Genomic DNA, 23,290 nt, shown 5'->3' with positions numbered 1-23,290 from the left:
TAAACCTGGTTCCGATCAATATTTTTAAGGATAACGCATGCTAGGTCTACGTTAGGTGTGGGATTTGCTCTCATCAGGCTCATACCTACGCTTATTTCTCATACTTGATGGCCAGATTCTGGGCTTTTTCTGGTTGGGATCATACAGTAATGTGGTTCCACACTGAAACAGTCGATTAAACCAGGTTTCGATCAATATTTTAGATGATAACGCATGTTAGGGCTAGGTTAGGCCTGGGATTTGCCCTCACCAGGCTCATACTTTCGCATTCTTCGCATACTTGTTGGCCAGATCTCGGGCATTTTCTGGTTTGGATCACGTAGTAACGTGGTACCACACTGAAACAGTCGATTAAACCTGGTTCCGATCAATATTTTTGAGGATAACGCATGCTAGGTCTACGTTAGGTGTGGGATTTGCCCTCATCAGGCTCATACTTTCGCATTCTTCACATTCTTGTTGAACAGATCCCATGTTTTTTCTGGTTTGGATCACGTGGTAAAGTGGTACCACAATGGAGCAGACCCTTGAACCTGGTTTCGATCAATATTTTATAGGATAACGCATGTTAGGTCTGGATTAGGTCTGGATTTGGTCTGGGATTTGCCCTCTTCTGTCTCATACTTTCGCAATCTTCACAAACTTCTTGAACAGATCCTGGGTTTGTTCTGGTTTGGATCACATAGTAATGTGGTACCACCCCGAAACAGTCGACTAAACCTGGTCACGATCAATATTTTAGAGAATAACGCATGTTAGGTCTAGGTTAGGTCTGGGATTTGCCCTAATCAGGCTCATACTATCGCATATTTCTCTTAGTTGTTAGCCAGATCCTTTGCTCTTTCTGGTTTGGATCACATAGAAATGTGTTACCACACTGAAACGGTCAATTAAACCTGGTTTGATCAATATTTTAGAGGATAACGCATGTTAGGTCTAGGTGAGGCCTTGAATTTGCCCTCATCAGACTCATAATTTCGCATTCTTCACATACTTGTTGAACAGATCCCATGTTTTTTCTGGTTTGGATCACGTAGAAATGTGGTACCACACTGAAACAGTCAATTAAACCTGGTTTGATCGATATTTTAGAGGATATCGCATGTTAGGTCTGGATTAGGTCTGGATTAGGTCTGGGATTTGCCCTCTTCAGTCTCATACTTTCGCATTCTTCACAAAACTTCTTGAACAGATCCTGGGTTTGTTCTGGTTTGGATCACATTGTAATGTGGTACCACCCAGAATCAGTCGACTAAACCTGGTCACGATCAATATTTTAGAGGATAACGCATGTTAGGTCTAGGTTAGGTCTGGGATTTGCCCTCACCAGGCTCATACTTTCGCATTCTTCGCATACTTTTTGGCCAGATCAGGGGCTTTTTCTGGTTTGGATCACGTAGTAATGTGGTACCAGACTGAAACAGTCGACTAAACCTGGTCACGATCAGTATTTTAGAGGATAACGCATGTTAGGTCTGGATTAGGTCTGGGATTTGCCCTCATCAGCCTCATACTTCCGCATTCTTCACATACCTCTTGAACAGATCCTGGGTTTTTTCTGGTTTGGATCACATAGTAGTGTGGTACCTCACTGAAACAGTCGATTAAACATGGTTTTGATCAATATTTTAGAGGATAACTCATGTTAGGTCAGAGTTGGGTCTAGGATTTGCCCTGATCAGGCTCATACTTTCGCATATTTCTCTTAGTTGTTAGCCAGATCCATTGCTCTTTCTGGTTTGGATCACATAGAAATGTGGTACCACTCTGAAACAGTCAATTAAACCTGGTTTCGATCAATATTTTAGAGGATAACGCATGTTAGGTCTAGGTGAGGCCTTGAATTTGCCCTCATCAGACTCATAATTTCGCATTCTTCACATACTTGTTGAACAGATCCCATGTATTCTCTGGTTTGGATCACGTAGAAATGTGGTACCACACTGAAACAGTCGACTAAACCTGGTCACGATCAATATTTTAGAGGATAGCGCATGTTAGGTCTGGATTAGGTCTGGGATTTGCCCTCTTCAGTCTCATACTTTCGCATTCTTCACATACTTCTTGAACAGATCCTGGAATTGTTCTGGTTTGGATCACATAGTAACGTGGTACCAACCAGAAACAGTCGATTAAACCAGGTTTCGATCAATATTTTAGATGATAACGCATGTTAGGGCTAGGTTAGGCCTGGGATTTGCCCTCACCAGGCTCATACTTTCGCATCCTTCACATACTTGTAGAACAGATCCTGGGATTTTTCTGCTTTGGATCACGTAGTAATGTGGTACCACACTGAAAGAGACGATTAAACCTGGTTCCGATCAATATTTTTGAGGATAACGCATGCTAGGTCTACGTTAGGTGTGGGATTTGCTCGCATCAGGCTCATACCTTCGCTTATTTCTCCTACTTGATGGCCAGATTCTGGGCTTTTTCTGGTTGGGATCACACAGGAATGTGGTTCCACACTGAAACAGTCCATTAAACCTGGTTTCGATCGATATTTTAGAGGATATCGCATGTTAGGTCTAGGTTAAGCCTGGGATTTGCCCTCATGAGGGTCATACTTCCGCATTCTTCACATACTTCTTGATCAGATCCTGGGTTTTTTCTGGTTTGGATCACATAGTAGTGTGGTACCTCACTGAAACAGTCGATTAAACATGGTTTTGATCAATATTTTAGAGGATAACTCATGTTAGGTCAGAGTTGGGTCTAGGATTTGCCCTCATCAGGCTCATACTTTCGCATATTTCTCTTACTTGTTAGCCAGATCCTTTGCTCTTTCTGGTTTGGATCACATAGAAATGTGGGACCACACAGAAACAGTCAATTAAACCTGGTTTCGATCAATATTTTGGAGGATAACGCATGTTAGGTCAAGGTTAGGTCTGGGATTTGCTCTCATCAGGCTCATACTTTCGCATACTTCTCATACTTGATGGCCAGATTCTGGGCTTTTTCTGGTTTGGATCACGTAGTAATGTGGTACCACACTGAAACAGTCGATTAAACATGGTTTTGATCAATATTTTAGAGGATAACGCATGTTAGGTCTGGATTAGGTCTGAATTAGGTCTGGGATTTGCCCCCATCAGTCTCATACTTCCACATTCTTCAGATACCTCTTGAACAGATCCTGGGTTTTTTCTGGTTTGGGTCACATAGTAATGTGGTACCACCCAGAAACAGTCGACTAAACGTGGTCACGATCAATATTTTAGAGGATAACGCATGTTAGGTCTAGGTTAGGTCTGGGATTTGCTCTCATCAGGCTCATACTTTCGCATATTTCTCATACTCGATGGCCAGATTCTGGGTTTTTTCTGGTTTTGATCGCGTAGTAATGTGGTACCACACTGAAGCAGTCGACTAAAGCTGGTCTCGATCAGTATTTTCGAGGATAACGCATGTTAGGTCTGGATTAGGTCTGAGATTTGCCCTCATCAGTCTCATACTTCCGCATTCTTCAGATACTTCTTGAACAGATCCTGGGTTTTTTCTTGTTTGGATCACATAGTAGCGTGGTACCACACTGAAACAGTCGATTAAACATGGTTTCGATCAATATTTTAGAGGATAACGCATGTTAGGTCTAGGTTAGGCCTTGAATTTGCCCTCATCAGACTCTTAATTTCACATTCTTCACATACTTGTTGAACAGATCCCATGTTTTTTCTGGTTTGGAACACATAGAAATGTGGTACCACACTGAAACAGTCAATTAATCCTGGTTTCGATCAATATTTTAGAGGATAACGCATGTTAGGTCTAGGTGAGGCCTTGAATTTGCCCACATCAGACTCATAATTTCGCATTCTTCACATACTTGTTGAACAGGTCCTGGGATTTTTCAGCTTTGGATCACGTAGTAATGTGGTACCACACTGAAAAAGACGATTAAACCTGGTTCCGATCAATATTTTTGAGGATAACGCATGTTAGGTCTGGATTAGGTCTGGATTAGGTCTGGGATTTGCCCTCATCAGTCTCATACTTCCGCAATCTTCAGATACTTCTTGAACAGATCCTGGGTTTTTTCTTGTTTGGATCACATAGTAGTGTGGTACCACACTGAACCAGTCGATTAAACATGGTTTCGATCAATATTTTAGAGGATAACGCATGTTAGGTCTAGGTTAGGTCTGGGATTTGCTCTCATCAGGCTCATACTTTCGCATATTTCTCATACTTGATGGCTAGATTCTGGGATTTTTCTGGTTTTGATCGCGTAGTAGTGTGGTACCACACTGAAACAGTCGACTAAAGCTGGTCTCGATCAGTATTTTCGAGGATAACGCATGTTAGGTCTGGATTAGGTCTGGATTAGGTCTGGGATTAGCCCTCATCAGTCTCATACTTCCGCATTCTTCAGATACTTCTTGAACAGATCCTGGGTTTCTTCTTGTTTGGATCACATACTTGTGTGGTACCACACTGAAACAGTCGACTAAACATGGTTTCGATCAATATTTTAGAGGATAACGCATGTTAGGTCTAGGTTAGCCTCGAATATGCCCACTTCAGTCTCATACTTTCGCATTCTTCACAAACTTCTTGAACAGATCCTGGGTTTGTTCTGGTTTGGATCACATAGTAATGTGGTACCACCCAGAAACAGTCGACTAAACGTAGTCACGATCAATATTTTAGAGGATAACGCATGTTAGGTCTAGGTTAGGTCTGGGATTTGCCCTCATCAGACTCATAATTTCGCATTCTTCACATACTTCTTGAACAGATCCTGGGTTTGTTCTGGTTTGGAACACGTATTAATGTGGTACCACATTGAAACACTCGACTAAACCTGGTCTCGATCAGTATTTTAGAGGATAACGCATGTTAGGTCTGGATTAGGTCTGGGATTTGACCTCATCAGGGTCATACTTTCGCCTACTTCGCATACTTCTTGGCCTGATCCTGGGCTTTTTCTGGTTTGGATCTCGTAGTAATGTGGTACCAGACTGAAACAGTCGACTAAACCTGGTCACGATCAGTATTTTAGAGGATAACGCATGTTAGGTCTGGATTAGATCTGGATTCGGTCTGGGATTTGCCCTCATCAGTCTCATACTTCCGCATTCTTCACATACTTCTTGATCAGATCCTGGGTTTTTTCTGGTTTGGATCACACAGTTGTGTGGTACCACCCTGAAACTGTCGATTAAACCAGGTTTCGATCAATATTTTAGATGATAACGCCTGTTAGGGCTAGGTTAGGCCTGGGATTTGCCCTCACCAGGCTCATACTTTCGCATTCTTCACATACATGTTCAACAGATCCTGGGATTTTTCTGCTTTGGATCACGTAGTAATGTGGTACCACACTGAAAGAGACGATTAAACCTGGTGCCGATCAATATTTTAGAGGATAACTCATGTTAGGTCAGAGTTGGGTCTAGGATTTGCCCTCATCAGGCTCATACTTTCGCATATTTCTCTTAGTTGTTAGCCAGATCCTTTGCTCTTTCTGGTTTGAATCACATAGAAATGTGGTACCACACTGAAACAGTCAATTAATCCTGGTTTCGATCAATATTTTAGAGGATAACGCATGTTAGGTCTAGGTGAGGCCTTGAAATTGCCCACATCAGACTCATAATTTCGCATTCTTCACATACTTGTTGAACAGGTCCTGGGATTTTTCAGCTTTGGATCACGTAGTAATGTGGTACCACACTGAAAAAGACGATTAAACCTGGTTCCGATCAATATTTTTGAGGATAACGCATGCTAGGTCTACGTTAGGTGGGGGATTTGCTCGCATCAGGCTCATACCTTCGTTTATTTCTCATACTTGATGGCCAGATTCTGGACTTGTTCTGGTTGGGATCACACAGTAATGTGGTTCCACACTGAAACAGTCCATTAAACCTGGTTTCGATCGATATTTTAGAGGATATCGCATGTTAGGTCTAGGTTAAGCCTGGGATTTGCCCTCATCAGAGTCATACTTTCGCATACTTCTCATACTTGTTGGCCTGATCCTGGACTTTTTCTGGTTTGGATCACGTAGTAATGTAGTACCAGACTGAAACAGTCGACTAAACCTGGTCACGATCAGTATGTTATAGGATAACTCATGTTAGGTCAGAGTTGGGTCTAGGATTTGCCCTCATCAGGCTCATACTTTCGCATATTTCTCTTACGTGTTAGCTAGATCCTTTGCTCTTTCTGGTTTGGATCAAATAGAAATGGGGTACCACACTGAAGCAGTCAATTAAACCTGGTTTCGATCAATAGTTTAGAGGATAACGCAAGTTAGGTCTGGGATAGGTCTGGGATTTGCCCTCATGAGGCTCATACTTTCACATTTTTCGCATGCTTGTTGGCCAGATCTCGGGCATTTTCAGGTTTGGATCACGTAGTAATGTCGTACCAGACTGAAACAGTCGAATAAACCCGGTCACGATCAGTATTTTAGAGAATAACGCATGTTAGGTCTGGATTAGGTCTGGATTAGGTCTGGGATTTGCCCTCATCAGTCTCATACTTCCGCATTCTTCACATACTTCTTGATCAGATCCTGGGTTTTTTCTGGTTTGGATCACATAGTAGTGTGGTACCTCACTGAAACAGTCGATTGAACATGGTTTTGATCAATATTTTAGAGGATAACTCTTGTTAGGTCAGAGTTGGGTCTAGGATTTGCCCTCATCAGTCTCATACTTCCGCATTCTTCACATACTTCTTGATCAGATCCTGGGTTTTTTCTGGTTTGGATCACACAGTAGTGTGGTACCTCACTGAAACAGTCGATGAAACCTGGTCTCGATCAATATTTTAGAGGATAACGCAAGTGAGGTCTGGAATAGGTCTGGGATTTGCCCTCATGAGGCTCATACTTTCGCATTTTTCACATACATGTTGAACAGATCCTGGGTTTTTTCTGGTTTAGATCACATAGTAGTGTGGTACCACACTGAAACAGTCGATTAAACATGGTTTTGATCAATATTTTAGAGGATAACTCATGTTAGGTCAGAGTTGGGTCTAGGATTTGCCCTCATCAGGCTCATACTTTCGCATATTTCTCTTAGTTGTTAGCCAGATCCTTTGCTCTTTCTGGTTGGGATCACACAGTAATGTGGTTCCACACTGAAACAGTCCATTAAACCTGGTTTCGATCGATATTTTAGAGGATATCGCATGTTAAGTCTAGGTTAAGCCTGGGATTTGCCCTCATCAGGGTCATACTTTCGCATACTTCTCATACTTGTTGGCCTGATCCTGGGCTTTTTCTGGTTTGGATCACGTAGTAATGTGGTACCAGACTGAAACAGTCGACTAGACCTGGTCACGGTCAGTATGTTAGAGGATAACGCATGTTAGGTCTGGATTAGGTCTGGGATTTGCCCTCATCAGTCTCATACTTCCGCATTCTTCACATACTTCTTGATCAGATCCTGGGTTTTTTCTGGTTTGGATCACATATTAGTATGGTACCTGACTGAAACAATCGATTAAACATGGTTTCGATCAATATTTTAGAGGATAACTCATGTTAGGTCAGAGTTGGGTCTAGGATTTGCCCTCATCAGGCTCATACTTTCGCATATTTCTCTTACTTGTTAGCCAGATCCTTTGCTCTTTCTGGTTTGTATCACATAGAAATGTGGGACCACACAGAAACAGTCAATTAAACCTGGTTTCGATCAATATTTTAGAGGATAACGCATGTTAGGTCAAGGTTAGGTCTGGGATTTGCTCTCATCAGGCTCATACTTTCGCATACTTCTCATACTTGATGGCCAGATTCCGGGCTTTTTCTGGTTTGGATCACGTAGTAATGTGGTACCACACTGAAACAGTCGATTAAACATGGTTTTGATCAATATTTTGGAGGATAACGCATGTTAGGTCTGGATTAGGTCTGGATTAGGTCTGGGATTTGCCCTCTTCAGTCTCATACTTTCGCAATCTTCACAAACTTCTTGAACAGATCCTGGGTTTGTTCTGGTTTGGGTCACATAGTAATGTGGTACCACCCAGAAACAGTCGACTAAACCTGGTCACGATCAATATTTTAGAGGATAACGCATGTTAGGTCAAGGTTAGGTCTGGGATTTGCTCCATTCAGGCTCATACTTTCGCATATTTCTCATACCTGATGGCCAGATTCTGAGCTTTTTCTGGTTTGGATCACGTAGTAATGTGGTACCACACTGAAACAGTCGATTAAACATGGTTTTGATGAATATTTTAGAGGATAACGCATGTTAGGTCTGGATTAGGTCTGAATTAGGTCTGGGATTTGCCCCCATCAGTCTCATACTTCCACATTCTTCACATACCTCTTGAACAGATCCTGGGTTTTTTCTGGTTTGGATCACATAGTAGTGTGGTACCACACTGAAACAGTCGATTAAACATGGTTTTGATCAATAGTTTAGAGGATAACACATGTTAGGTCAGAGTTGGGTCTAGGATTTGCCCTCATCAGGCTCATACTTTCGCATATTTCTCTTAGTTGTTAGCCAGATCCTTTGCTCTTTCTGGTTGGGATCACACAGTAATGTGGTTCCACACTGAAACAGTCCATTAAACCTGGTTTCGATCGATATTTTAGAGGATATCGCATGTTAAGTCTAGGTTAAGCCTGGGATTTGCCCTCATCAGGGTCATACTTTCGCATACTTCTCATACTTGTTGGCCTGATCCTGGGCTTTTTCTGGTTTGGATCACGTAGTAATGTGGTACCAGACTGAAACAGTCGACTAGACCTGGTCACGGTCAGTATGTTAGAGGATAACGCACGTTAGGTCTGGATTAGGTCTGGGATTTGCCCTCATCAGTCTCATACTTCCGCATTCTTCACATACTTCTTGATCAGATCCTGGGTTTTTTCTGGTTTGGATCACATATTAGTATGGTACCTGACTGAAACAATCGATTAAACATGGTTTCGATCAATATTTTAGAGGATAACTCATGTTAGGTCAGAGTTGGGTCTAGGATTTGCCCTCATCAGGCTCATACTTTCGCATATTTCTCTTACTTGTTAGCCAGATCCTTTGCTCTTTCTGGTTTGTATCACATAGAAATGTGGGACCACACAGAAACAGTCAATTAAACCTGGTTTCGATCAATATTTTAGAGGATAACGCATGTTAGGTCAAGGTTAGGTCTGGGATTTGCTCTCATCAGGCTCATACTTTCGCATACTTCTCATACTTGATGGCCAGATTCCGGGCTTTTTCTGGTTTGGATCACGTAGTAATGTGGTACCACACTGAAACAGTCGATTAAACATGGTTTTGATCAATATTTTGGAGGATAACGCATGTTAGGTCTGGATTAGGTCTGGATTAGGTCTGGGATTTGCCCTCTTCAGTCTCATACTTTCGCAATCTTCACAATCTTCTTGAACAGATCCTGGGTTTGTTCTGGTTTGGGTCACATAGTAATGTGGTACCACCCAGAAACAGTCGACTAAACCTGGTCACGATCAATATTTTAGAGGATAACGCATGTTAGGTCAAGGTTAGGTCTGGGATTTGCTCCCATCAGGCTCATACTTTCGCATATTTCTCATACCTGATGGCCAGATTCTGAGCTTTTTCTGGTTTGGATCACGTAGTAATGTGGTACCACACTGAAACAGTCGATTAAACATGGTTTTGATGAATATTTTAGAGGATAACGCATGTTAGGTCTGGATTAGGTCTGAATTAGGTCTGGGATTTGCGCCCATCAGTCTCATACTTCCACACTCTTCACATACCTCTTGAACAGATCCTGGGTTTTTTCTGGTTTGGATCACATAGTAGTGTGGTACCACACTGAAACAGTCAATTAAACCTGGTTTCGATCAATATTTTAGAGGATAACGCATGTTAGGTCTGGATTAGATCTGGATTAGGTCTGGGATTTGCACTCTTCAGTCTCATACATTCGCAATCTTCACAAACTTCTTGAACAGATCCTGGGTTTGTTCTGGTTTGGGTCACATAGTAATGCGGTACCACCCAGAAACAGTCGACTAAACCTGGTCACGATCAATATTTTAGAGGATAGCGCATGTTAGGTCTATGTTAGGTCTGGGATTTGCCCTCATCAGGCTCATACTTTCGCAATCTTCACAAACTTCTTGAACAGATCCTGGGTTTGTTCTGGTTTGGATCACATAGTAATGTGGTACCACACTGAAACAGTCGACTAAACCTGGTCTCGATCAGTATTTTGGAGGATAACGCATGTTAGGTCTGGATTAGGTCTGGGATTTGACCTCATCAGGCTCATACTTTCGCATATTTCTCTTACTTGTTAGCCAGATCCTTTGCTCTTTCTGGTTTGGATCACATAGAAATGTGGTACCACACTGAAACAGTCAATTAATCCTGGTTTCGATCAATATTTTAGAGGATAACGCATGTTAGGTCTAGGTGAGGCCTTGAATTTGCCCACATCAGACTCATAATTTCGCATTCTTCACATACTTGTTGAACAGGTTCTGGGATTTTTCAGCTTTGGATCACGTAGTAATGTGGTACCACACTGAAAAAGACGATTAAACCTGGTTCCGATCAATATTTTTGAGGATAACGCATGCTAGGTCTATGCTAGGTGGGGGATTTGCTCGCATCAGGCTCATACCTTCGCTTATTTCTCATACTTGATGGCCAGATTCTGGGCTTGTTCTGGTTGGGATCACACAGTAATGTGGTTCCACACTGAAACAGTCCATTAAACCTGGTTTCGATCGATATTTTAGAGGATATCGCATGTTAAGTCTAGGTTAAGCCTGGGATTTGCCCTCATCAGGGTCATACTTTCGCATACTTCTCATACTTGTTGGCCTGATCCTGGGCTTTTTCTGGTTTGGATCACGTAGTAATGTGGTACCAGACTGAAACAGTCGACTAGACCTGGTCACGGTCAGTATGTTAGAGGATAACGCATGTTAGGTCTGGATTAGGTCTGGGATTTGCCCTCATCAGTCTCATACTTCCGCATTCTTCACATACTTCTTGATCAGATCCTGGGTTTTTTCTGGTTTGGATCACATAGTAGTATGGTACCTCACTGAAACAATCGATTAAACATGGTTTCGATCAATATTTTAGAGGATAACTCATGTTAGGTCAGAGTTGGGTCTAGGATTTGCCCTCATCAGGCTCATACTTTCGCATACTTCTCATACTTGATGGCCAGATTCTGGGCTTTTTCTGGTTTGGATCACGTAGTAATGTGGTACCACACTGAAACAGTCGATTAAACATGGTTTTGATCAATATTTTGGAGGATAACGCATGTTAGGTCTGGATTAGGTCTGGATTAGGTCTGGGATTTGCCCTCTTCAGTCTCATACTTTCGCAATCTTCACAAACTTCTTGAACAGATCCTGGGTTTGTTCTGGTTTGGGTCACATAGTAATGTGGTACCACCCAGAAACAGTCGACTAAACCTGGTCACGATCAATATTTTAGAGGATAACGCATGTTAGGTCAAGGTTAGGTCTGGGATTTGCTCCCATCAGGCTCATACTTTCGCATATTTCTCATACCTGATGGCCTGATTCTGAGCTTTTTCTGGTTTGGATCACGTAGTAATGTGGTACCACACTGAAACAGTCGATTAAACATGGTTTCGATCAATATTTTAGAGGATAACGCATGTTAGGTCTGGATTAGGTCTGAATTAGGTCTGGGATTTGCCCCCATCGGTCTCATACTTCCACATTCTTCACATACCTCTTGAACAGATCCTGGGTTTTTTCTGGTTTGGATCACATAGTAGTGTGGTACCACACTGAAACAGTCGATTAAACATGGTTTTGATCAATAGTTTAGGGGATAACACATGTTAGGTCAGAGTTGGGTCTAGGATTTGCCCTCATCAGGCTCATACTTTCGCATATTTCTCTTAGTTGTTAGCCAGATCCTTTGCTCTTTCTGGTTTGGATCACATTGAAATGTGGGACCACACAGAAACAGTCAATTAAACCTGGTTTCGATCAATATTTTAGAGGATAACGCATGTTAGGTCTAGGTGAGATCTTGAATTTGCCCTCATCAGACTCATAATTTTGCATTCTTAACATACTTTTTGAACAGATCCCATGTTTTTTCTGGTTTGGATCACGTAGAAATTTGGTACCACACTGAAACAGTCAATTAAACCTGGTTTCGATCAATATTTTAGAGGATAACGCATGTTAGGTCTGGATTAGATCTGGATTAGGTCTGGGATTTGCCCTCATCAGTCTCATACTTCCGCATTCTTCACATACTTCTTGATCAGATCCTGGGTTTTTTCTGGTTTGGATCACATAGTAGTGTGGTACCACCCAGAAACTGTCGATTAAACCAGGTTTCGATCAATATTTTAGATGATAACGCCTGTTAGGGCTAGGTTAGGCCTGGGATTTGCCCTCACCAGGCTCATACTTTCGCATTCTTCACATACCTCTTGAACAGATCCTGGGTTTTTTCTGGTTTGGATCACATAGTAGTGTGGTACCACACTGAAACAGTCGATTAAACATGGTTTTGATCAATAGTTTAGGGGATAACACATGTTAGGTCAGTGTTGGGTCTAGGATTTGCCCTCATCAGGCTCACACTTTCGCATATTTCTCTTAGTTGTTAGCCAGATCCTTTGCTCTTTCTGGTTTGAATCACATAGAAATGTGGTACCACACTGAAACAGTCAATTAAACCTGGTTTCGATCAATATTTTAGAGGATAACGCATGTTAGGTATAGGTTAGGTCTGTGATATGCTCTCATCAGGCTCATACTTTCGCTTATTTCTCATACTTGATGGCCAGATTCTGGGCTTTTTCTGGTTGGGATCACACAGTAATGTGGTTCCACACTCAAACAGTCCATTAAACCTGGTTTCGATCGATATTTTAGAGGATATCGCATGTTAGCTCTAGGTTAAGCCTGGGATTTGCCCTCATGAGGGTCATACTTTCACATTTTTCGCATACTTGTTGGCCAGATCTCGGGCATTTTCAGGTTTGGATCACGCGGTAATGTGGTATCACACTGAACCAGTCCATTAACCCTGGTCTCGATCAATATTTTAGAGGATAACTCATGTTAGGTCAGAGTTGGGTCTAGGATTTGCCCTCATCAGGCTCATACTTTCGCATATTTCTCTTAGATGTTAGCCAGATCCTTTGCTCTTTCTGGTTTGGATCACATAGAAATGTGGTACCACACTGAAACAGTCAATTAAACCTGGTTTCGATCAATATTTTAGAGGATAACGCATGTTAGGTCTAGGTGAGGCCTTGAATTTGCCCTCATCAGACTCATTATTTCGCATTCTTCACATACTTGTTGAACAGATCCCATGATTTTTCTGGTTTGGATCACGTAGAAATGTGGTACCACACTGAAACAGTCAATTAAACCAGGTTTCGATCAATATTTTAGAGGATAACGCATGTTAGGTCTGGATTAGGTCTGGATTAGGTCTGGGATTTGCCCTCTTCAGTCTCATACTTTCGCATACTTCTCATACTTGTTGGCCTGATCCTGGGCTTTTTCTGGTTTGGATCACGTAGTAATGTGGTACCAGACTGAAACAGTCGACTAAACCTGGTCACGATCAGTATGTTAGAGGATAACGCATGTTAGGTCTGGATTAGGTCTGGGATTTGCCCTCATCAGTCTCATACTTCCGCATTCTTCACATACTTCTTGATCAGATCCTGGGTTTTTTCTGGTTTGGATCACATAGTAGTGTGGTACCTCACTGAAACAGTCGATTAAACATGGTTTTGATCAATATTTTAGAGGATAACTCTTGTTAGGTCAGAGTTGGGTCTAGGATTTGCCCTCATCAGTCTCATACTTCCGCATTCTTCACATACTTCTTGATCAGATCCTGGGGTTTTTCTGGTTTGGATCACATAGTAGTGTGGTACCTCACTGAAACAGTCGATGAAACCTGGTCTCGATCAATATTTGAGAGGATAGCGCAAGTGAGGTCTGGAATAGGTCTGGGATTTGCCTTCCTGAGGCTCATACTTTCGCATTTTTCACATACATGTTGAACAGATCCTGGGTTTTTTCTGGTTTAGATCACACAGTAGTGTGGCACCACACTGAAACAGTCGATTAAACATGGTTTCGATCGATATTTTAGAGGATAACTCATGTTAGGTCAGAGTTGGGTCTAGGATTTGCCCTCATCAGGCTCATACTTTCGCATATTTCTCTTAGATGTTAGCCAGATCCTTCGCTCTTTCTGGTTTGGATCACATAGAAATGTGGTACCACACTGAAACAGTCAATTAAACCTGGTTTCGATCAATATTTTAGAGGACAACGCATGTTAGGTCTAGGTGAGGCCTTCAATTTGCCCTCATCAGACTCATAATTTCGCATTCTTCACATACTTGTTGAACAGATCCCATGATTTTTCTGGTTTGGATCACGTAGAAATGTGGTACCACACTGAAACAGTCAATTAAACCAGGTTTCGATCAATATTTTAGAGGATAACGCATGTTAGGTCTGGATTAGGTCTGGATTAGGTCTGGGATTTGCCCTCTTCAGTCTCATACTTCCGCATTCTTCACATACTTCTTGATCAGATCCTGGGTTTTTTCTGGTTTGGATCACATAGTAGTGTGGTACCTCACTGAAACAGTCGATCAAACATGGTTTTGATCAATATTTTAGAGGATAACTCATGTTAGGTCAGAGTTGGGTCTAGGATTTGCCCTCATCAGGCTCATACTATCGCATATTTCTCTTACTTGTTAGCCAGATCCTTTGCTCTTTCTGGTTTGGATCACACAGAAATGTGGGACCACACAGAAACTGTCAAGTAAACCTGGTTTCGATCAATATTTTAGAGGATAACGCATGTTAGGTCAAGGTTAGGTCTGGGATTTGCTCTCATCAGGCTCATACTTTCGCATACTTTTCATACTTGATGGCCAGATTCTGGGCTTTTTCTTGTTTGGATCACATAGTAGCGTGGTACCACACTGAAACAGTCGATTAAACATGGTTTCGATCAATATTTTAGAGGATAACGCATGTTAGGTCTAGGTTAGGCCTTGAATTTGCCCTCATCAGACTCATAATTTCGCATTCTTCACATACTTGTTGAACAGATCCCATGTTTTCTCAGGTTTGGATCACGTAGAAATGTGGTACCACACTGAGACAGTCGACTAAACCTGGTCACGATCAATATTTTAGAGGATAGCGCATGTTAGGTCTATGTTAGGTCTGGGATTTGCCCTCATCAGGCTCATGCTTTAGCATATTCCTCATACTTGATGGCCAGATTCTGGGCTTTTTCTGGTTTTGATCACGTAGTAATTTGGTACCACACTGAAACAGTCGACTAAACCTGCTCTCGATCAGTATTTTAGAGGATAACGCATGTTAGGTCTGGATTAGGTCTGGATTAGGTCTGGGATTTGCCCTCATCAGTCTCATACTTCCGCATTCTTCACATACTTCTTGAACAGACCCTGGGTTTTTTCTGGTTTGGATCACATAGTAGTGGTACCACACTGAAACAGTCAATTAAACCTGGTTCGATCAATATTTCAGAGGATAACGCATGTTAGGTCTAGGTTAGGCCTTGAATTTGCCCTCATCAGACTCATAATTTCGCATTCCTCACATTCTCGTTGAACAGAGCCCATGTTTTTTCTGGTTTGGATCACGTAGAAATGTGGTACCACACTGAAACAGTCGACTAAATCTGGTCTCGATCAGTATTTTCGAGGATAACGCATGTTAGGCCTGGATTAGGTCTGGATTAGGTCTGGGATTTGCCCTCATCAGTCTCACACTTCCGTATTCTTCAGATACTTCTTGAACAGATCCTGGGTTTTTTCTTGTTTGGATCACATAGTAGCGTGGTACCACACTGAAACAGTCGATTAAACCTGGTTCCGATCAATATTTTAGAGGATAACTCATGTTAGGTCAGAGTTGGGTCTAGGATTTGCCCTCATCAGGCGCATACTTTCGCATATTTCTCTTACTTGTTAGCCAGATCCTTTGCTCTTTCTTGTTTGGATCACATAGAAATGTGGTACCACACTGAAACAGTCAATTAAACCTGGTTTCCGTCAATATTTTAGAGGATAACGCATGTTAGGTCTGGATTAGGTCTGGATTAGGTCTGGGATTTGCCCACTTCAGTCTCATACTTTCGCATTCTTCAAAAACTTCTTGAACAGATCCTGGGTTTTTTCTGGTTTGGATCACATAGTAGTGGTACCACACTGAAACAGTCAATTAAACCTGGTTCGATCAATATTTTAGAGGATAACGCATGTTAGGTCTAGGTTAGGCCTTGAATTTGCCCTCATCAGACTCATAATTTCGCATTCCTCACATTCTTGTTGAACAGATCCCATGTTTTTTCTGGTTTGGATCAGGTAGAAATGTGGTACCACACTGAAACAGTCAATTAAATCTGGTTTCGATCAATATTTTAGAGGATAACTCATGTTAGAACAGAGTTGGGTCTAGGATTTGCCCTCATCAGGCGCATACTTTCGCATATTTCTCTTACTTGTTAGCCAGATCCTTTGCTCTTTCTTGTTTGGATCACATAGAAATGTGGTACCACACTGAAACAGTCAATTAAACCTGGTTTCCGTCAATATTTTAGAGGATAACGCATGTTAGGTCTGGATTAGGTCTGGATTAGGTCTGGGATTTGCCCACTTCAGTCTCATACTTTCGCATTCTTCAAAAACTTCTTGAACAGATCCTGGGTTTGTTCTGGTTTGGATCACATAGTAATGTGGTACCACCCAGAAACAGTCGACTAAACGTAGTCACGATCAGTATTTTAGAGGATAACGCATGTTAGGTCTGGATTAGGTCTGGGATTTGACCTCATCAGGGTCATACTTTCGCATACTTCTCATACTTCTTGGCCTGATCCTGGGCTTTTTCTGGTTTGGATCACGTAGTAATGTGGTACCAGACTGAAACAGTGGACTAAACCTGGTCACGATCAGTATTTTAGAGGATAACGCATGTTAGGTCTGGATTAGATCTGGATTAGGTCTGGCATTTGCCCTCATCAGTCTCATACTTCCGCATTCTTCACATACTTCTTGATCAGATCCTGGGTTTTTTCTGGTTTGGATCACATAGTAGTGTGGTACCACCCAGAAACTGTCGATTAAACCAGGTTTCGATCAATATTTTAGATGATAACGCCTGCTAGGGCTAGGTTAGGCCTGGGATTTGCCCTCACCTGGCTCATACTTTCGCATTCTTCACATACATGTTCAACAGATCCTGGGATTTTTCTGCTTTGGATCACGTAGTAATGTGGTACCACACTGAAAGAGACGATTAAACCTGGTTCCGATCAATATTTTAGAGGATAACTCATGTTAGGTCAGAGTTGGGTCTAGGATTTGCCCTCATCAGGCTCATACTTTCGCATATTTCTCTTAGTTGTTAGCCAGATCCTTTGCTCTTTCTGGTTTGAATCACATAGAAATGTGGTACCACACTGAAACAGTCAATTAAACCTGGTTTCGATCAATATTTTAGAGGATAACGCATGTTAGGTCTAGGTTAGGTCTGTGATATGCTCTCATCAGGCTCATACCTTCGCTTATTTCTCATACTTGATGGCCAGATTCTGGGCTTTTTCTGGTTGGGATCACACAGTAATGTGGTTCCACACTGAAACAGTCCATTAAACCTGGTTTCGATCGATATTTTAGAGGATATCGCATGTTAAGTCTAGGTTAAGCCTGGGATTTGCCCTCATCAGGGTCATACTTTCGCATACTTCTCATACTTGTTGGCCTGATCCTGGGCTTTTTCTGGTTTGGATCACGTAGTAATGTGGTACCATACTGAAACAGTCGATTAAACATGGTTTTAATCAATATTTTAGAGGATAACTCATGTTAGGTCAGAGTTGGGTCTAGGATTTGCCCTCATCAGGCTCATACTTTCGCATGTTTCTCTTAGTTGTTAGCCAGATCCTTTGCTCTTTCTGGTTTGGATCATATAGAAATGTGGTACCACACTGAAACAGTCAATTAATCCTGGTGTCGATCAATATTTTAGAGGATAACGCATGTTAGGTCTAGGTGAGGCCTCGAATTTGTCCACATCAGACTCATAATTTCGCATTCTTCACATACTTGTTGATCAGGTCCTGGGATTTTTCAGCTTTGGATCAGGTAGTAATGTGGTACCACACTGAAAAAGACGATTAAACCTGGTTCCGATCAATATTTTTGAGGATAACGCATGCTAGGTCTATGTTAGGTGGGGGATTTGCTCGCATCAGGCTCATACCTTCGCTTATTTCTCATACTTGATGGCCAGATTCTGGGCTTGTTCTGGTTGGGATCACACAGTAATGTGGTTCCACACTGAAACAGTCCATTAAACCTGGTTTCGATTGATATTTTAGAGGATATCGCATGTTAAGTCTAGGTTAAGCCTGGGATTTGCCCTCATCAGTCTCATACTTCCGCATTCTTCACATACTTCTTGATCAGATCCTGGGTTTTTTCTGGTTTGGATCACATAGTAGTATGGTACCTCACTGAAACAATCGATTAAACATGGTTTCGATCAATATTTTAGAGGATAACTCATGTTAGGTCAGAGTTGGGTCTAGGATTTGCCCTCATCAGGCTCATACTTTCGCATATTTCTCTTAGATGTTAGCCAGATCCTTTGCTCTTTCTGGTTTGGATCACATAGAAATGTGGTGCCACACTGAAACAGTCAATTAAACCTGGTTTCGATCAATATTTTAGAGGATAACGCATGTTAGGTCTAGGTGAGGCCTTGAATTTGCCCTCATCAGACACATAATTTCGCATTCTTCACATACTTGTTGAGCAGATCCCATGTTTTTTCTGGTTTGGATCACGTAGAAATGTGGCACCACACTGAAACAGTCAATTAAACCAGGTTTCGATCAATATTTTAGAGGATAACGGATGTTAGGTCTGGATTAGGTCTGGGATTTGCTCTCATCAGGCTCATACTTTCGCATATTTCTCATACTTGATGGCCAGATTCTGGGTTTTTTCAGGTTTTGATCGCGTAGGAATGTGGTACCACACTGAAACAGTCAATTAAACCTGGTTTCGATCAATATTTTAGAGGATAACTCACGTTAGGTCAGAGTTGGGTCTAGGATTTGCCCTCATCAGGCTCATACTTTCGCATATTTCTCTTACTTGTTAGCCAGATCCTTTGCTCTTTCTGGTTTGGATCACATAGAAATGTGGTACCACACTGAAACAGTCAATTAAACCTGGTTTCCGTCAATATTTTAGAGGATAACGCATGTTAGGTCTGGATTAGGTCTGGATTAGGTCTGGGATTTGCCCACTTCAGTCTCATACTTTCGCATTCTTCACAAACTTCTTGAACAGATCCTGGGTTTGTTCTGGTTTGGATCACATAGTAATGTGGTACCACCCAGAAACAGTCGACTAAACGTAGTCACGATCAATATTTTAGAGGATAACGCATGTTAGGTCTAGGTTAGGTCTGGGATTTGCCCTCATCAGACTCATAATTTCGCATTCTTCACATACTTCTTGAACAGATCCTGGGTTTGTTCTGGTTTGGATCACGTAGTAATGTGGTTCCACATTGAAACACTCGACTAAACCTAGTCTCGATCAGTATTTTAGAGGATAACGCATGTTAGGTCTGGATTAGGTCTGGGATTTGACCTCATCAGGGTCATACTTTCGCCTACTTCGCATACTTCTTGGCCTGATCCTGGGCTTTTTCTGGTTTGGATCTCGTAGTAATGTGGTACCAGACTGAAACAGTCGACTAAACCTGGTCACGATCAGTATTTTAGAGGATAACGCATGTTAGGTCTGGATTAGATCTGGATTCGGTCTGGGATTTGCCCTCATCAGTCTCATACTTCCGCATTCTTCACATACTTCTTGATCAGATCCTGGGTTTTTTCTGGTTTGGATCACACAGTAGTGTGGTACCACCCAGAAACTGTCGATTAAACCAGGTTTCGATCAATATTTTAGATGATAACGCCTGTTAGGGCTAGGTTAGGCCTGGGATTTGCCCTCACCAGGCTCATACTTTCGCATTCTTCACATACATGTTCAACAGATCCTGGGATTTTTCTGCTTTGGATCACGTAGTAATGTGGTACCACACTGAAAGAGACGATTAAACCTGGTGCCGATCAATATTTTAGAGGATAACTCATGTTAGGTCAGAGTTGGGTCTAGGATTTGCCCTCATCAGGCTCATACTTTCGCATATTTCTCTTAGTTGTTAGCCAGATCCTTTGCTCTTTCTGGTTTGAATCACATAGAAATGTGGTACCACACTGAAACAGTCAATTAAACCTGGTTTCGATCAATATTTTAGAGGATAACGCATGTTAGGTCTAGGTTAGGTCTGTGATATGCTCTCATCAGGCTCATACTTTCGCTTATTTCTCATACTTGATGGCCAGATTCTGGGCTTTTTCTGGTTGGGATCACACAGTAATGTGGTTCCACCCTGAAACAGTCCATTAAACCTGGTTTCGATCGATATTTTAGAGGATATCGCATGTTAAGTCTAGGTTAAGCCTGGGATTTGCCCTCATCAGGGTCATACTTTCGCATACTTCTCATACTTGTTGGCCTGATCCTGGGCTTTTTCTGGTTTGGATCACGTAGTAATGTGGTACCACACTGAAACAGTCCATTAAACCTGGTCTCGATCAATATTTTAGAGGATAGCGCAAGTGAGATCTGGATTAGGTCTGGGATTTGCCCTCATCAGTCTCATACTTCCGCATTCTTCACATACTTCTTGATCAGATCCTGGGTTTTTTCTGGTTTGGATCACATAGTAGTGTGGTACCTCACTGAAACAGTCGATTAAACATGGTTTTGATCAATATTTTAGAGGATAACTCTTGTTAGGTCAGAGTTGGGTCTAGGATTTGCCCTCATCAGTCTCATACTTCCGCATTCTTCACATACTTGTTGATCAGATCCTGGGGTTTTTCTGGTTTGGATCACATAGTAGTGTGGTACCTCACTGAAACAGTCGATGAAACCTGGTCTCGATCAATATTTTAGAGCATAGCGCAAGTGAGGTCTGGAATAGGTCTGGGATTCGCCCTCCTGAGGCTCATACTTTCGCATTTTTCACATACATGTTGAACAGATCCTGGGTTTTTTCTGCTTTGGATCACGTAGTAATGTGGTACCACACTGAAAGAGACGATTAAACCTGGTGCCGATCAATATTTTAGAGGATAACGCATGCTAGGTCTACGTTAGGTGGGGGATTTGCTCGCATCAGGCTCATACCTTCGTTTATTTCTCATACTTGATGGCCAGATTCTGGACTTGTTCTGGTTGGGATCACACAGTAATGTGGTTCCACACTGAAACAGTCCATTAAACCTGGTTTCGATCGATATTTTAGAGGATATCGCATGTTAGGTCTAGGTTAAGCCTGGGATTTGCCCTCATCAGGGTCATACTTTCGCATACTTCTCATACTTGTTGGCCTGATCCTGGACTTTTTCTGGTTTGGATCACGTAGTAATGTAGTACCAGACTGAAACAGTCGACTAAGCCTGGTCACGATCAGTATGTTAGAGGATAACTCATGTTAGGTCAGAGTTGGGTCTAGGATTTGCCCTCATCAGGCTCATACATTCGCATATTTCTCTTACGTGTTAGCTAGATCCTTTGCTCTTTCTGGTTTGGATCACATAGAAATGGGGTACCACACTGAAGCAGTCAATTAAACCTGGTTTCGATCAATATTTTAGAGGATAACGCAAGTTAGGTCTGGGATAGGTCTGGGATTTGCCCTCATGAGGCTCATACTTTCACATTTTTCGCATGCTTGTTGGCCAGATCTCGGGCATTTTCAGGTTTGGATCACGTAGTAATGTCGTACCAGACTGAAACAGTCGAATAAACCCGGTCAAGATCAGTATTTTAGAGAATAACGCATGTTAGGTCTGGATTAGGTCTGGATTAGGTCTGGGATTTGCCCTCATCAGTCTCATACTTCCGCATTCTTCACATACTTCTTGATCAGATCCTGGGTTTTTTCTGGTTTGGATCACATAGTAGTGTGGTACATCACTGAAACAGACGATTAAACATGGTTTTGATCAATATTTTAGAGGATAACTCTTGTTAGGTCAGAGTTGGGTCTAGGATTTGCCCTCATCAGTCTCATACTTCCGCATTCTTCACATACTTCTTGATCAGATCCTGGGTTTTTTCTCGTTTGGATCACACAGTAGTGTGGTACCTCACTGAAACAGTCGATGAAACCTGGTCTCGATCAATATTTTAGAGGATAACGCAAGTGAGGTCTGGAATAGGTCTGGGATTTGCCCTCATGAGGCTCATACTTTCGCATTTTTCACATACATGTTGAACAGATCCTGGGTTTTTTCTGGTTTAGATCACATAGTAGTGTGGTACCACACTGAAACAGTCGATTAAACATGGTTTTGATCAATATTTTAGAGGATAACTCATGTTAGGTCAGAGTTGGGTCTAGGATTTGCCCCCATCAGGCTCATACTTTCGCATATTTCTCTTAGTTGTTAGCCAGATCCTTTGCTCTTTCTGGTTGGGATCACACAGTAATGTGGTTCCACACTGAAACAGTCCATTAAACCTGGTTTCGATCGATATTTTAGAGGATATCGCATGTTAAGTCTAGGTTAAGCCTGGGATTTGCCCTCATCAGGGTCATACTTTCGCATACTTCTCATACTTGTTGGCCTGATCCTGGGCTTTTTCTGGTTTGGATCACGTAGTAATGTGGTACCAGACTGAAACAGTCGACTAGATCTGGTCACGGTCAGTATGTTAGAGGATAACGCATGTTAGGTCTGGATTAGGTCTGGGATTTGCCCTCATCAGTCTCATACTTCCGCATTCTTCACATACTTCTTGATCAGATCCTGGGTTTTTTCTGGTTTGGATCACATATTAGTATGGTACCTCACTGAAACAATCGATTAAACATGGTTTCGATCAATATTTTAGAGGATAACTCATGTTAGGTCAGAGTTGGGTCTAGGATTTGCCCTCATCAGGCTCATACTTTCGCATATTTCTCTTACTTGCTAGCCAGATCCTTTGCTCTTTCTGGTTTGTATCACATAGAAATGTGGGACCACACAGAAACAGTCAATTAAACCTGGTTTCGATCAATATTTTAGAGGATAACGCATGTTAGGTCAAGGTTAGGTCTGGGATTTGCTCTCATCAGGCTCATACTTTCGCATACTTCTCATACTTGATGGCCAGATTCCGGGCTTTTTCTGGTTTGGATCAC

The sequence above is a fragment of the Colletes latitarsis genome, chromosome 1, assembly GCF_051014445.1.
Source record: "Colletes latitarsis isolate SP2378_abdomen chromosome 1, iyColLati1, whole genome shotgun sequence".
NCBI classification, from domain to species: Eukaryota; Metazoa; Arthropoda; class Insecta; order Hymenoptera; family Colletidae; genus Colletes; species Colletes latitarsis.
Note: the sequence above shows the minus strand (reverse complement) of the source record.